Here is a 1,152-nt window from a genome sequence, read left to right on the forward strand (position 1 = left end):
AGCTGTAGAGCCAACAGTGGTTTTTATTTTACCTTCAGAGATTGTTGTGGCAGATGTTGGAGCTTCAGTCGCTGCAGTGGAGGCTTCTCTTGGAGCAGAGGTGGCTGAGGGTGTTGTGGTCCTTCCCTCGGTGATCCTGGAGGTGCTGGCAGTGCTGGTGGCTGGAGTGGGCACGGCTGTTGTTGGTTCACGGATGGTGGTTGTTCCTTCTGTCTGAGGGGGAGAGGTGCTGGTGGTGGTTKCRATGATGGTTGTTCCCTCTCTGGCTGTGGCTGTGGTAGTAGGGCCAGCTGTYGTTCCAGCAGTGGTTCCTATTTTAATTTCAGAAATTGTTGTGGCAGATGTTGCAACTCGGGTTGCTGCAGTGGAAGTTTCTCTTGGAGCAGWGGTAGCTGATGCTCTTGTGGTGCTTCCCTCAGTGATCCTGGAGGTGCTGGCAGTGCTSGTGGCTGGAGTGGGYAYRGYTGTTGTTGGGATGRTGYTGGTTGTGCCTTTTGTCTCAGGTGGGGAGGTCCTTGTCGTGGTWGCGATGAYGGTYGTTCCCTCTCTGGCTGTGGCTGTGGTAGTGGGGACAGCTGTGGTGCCAATGGTGGTTCTTATTTTACTTTCAGAGACTGTTGYAGATGTTGGGGCTTCGGTGGCTGCAGTGGAGGCTTCYCTTGGAGCAGAGGTGGCTGWRGGTGTTGTGGCTCTTGCCTCGGTGATCCTGGARGTGCTGGCAGTGCTGGTGGCTGGGGTGGGCACAGTTGTTGTTGGGATGRTGYTGGTTGTRCCTTYKGTCTSAGGWGGAGAKGTSCTKGTSGTGGTAGCRATGATGGTTGTTCCCTCTCTGGCCGTGGCTGTGGTAGTGGGGACAGCTGTTGTTCCAGCAGTGGTTCCTATTTTAATTTCAGAAATTGTCGTGGCAGATGTTGGAGCCTGGGTTGCTGCAGTGGAGGCTTCTCTTGGAGCAGAGGTGGCGGTGGCTGTCGTGGTGCTTCCCTCGGTGATCCTGGAGGTGCTGGCGGTGCTGGTGGCTGGAGTGGGCACGGCTGTTGTTGTGATGATGTTGGTTGTGCCTTTTGTCTCAGGTGGAGAGGTTCTTGTGGTGGTAGCCATGATGGTCGTTCCCTCTCTGGCTGTGGCAGTTGGGACAGCTGTGGTGCCAACTGT

Source organism: Malurus melanocephalus, unplaced genomic scaffold (genome assembly GCF_030028575.1).
Source record: "Malurus melanocephalus ecotype Western Australia unplaced genomic scaffold, MMel_1.1 scaffold_1239, whole genome shotgun sequence".
NCBI lineage: Eukaryota > Metazoa > Chordata > Aves > Passeriformes > Maluridae > Malurus > Malurus melanocephalus.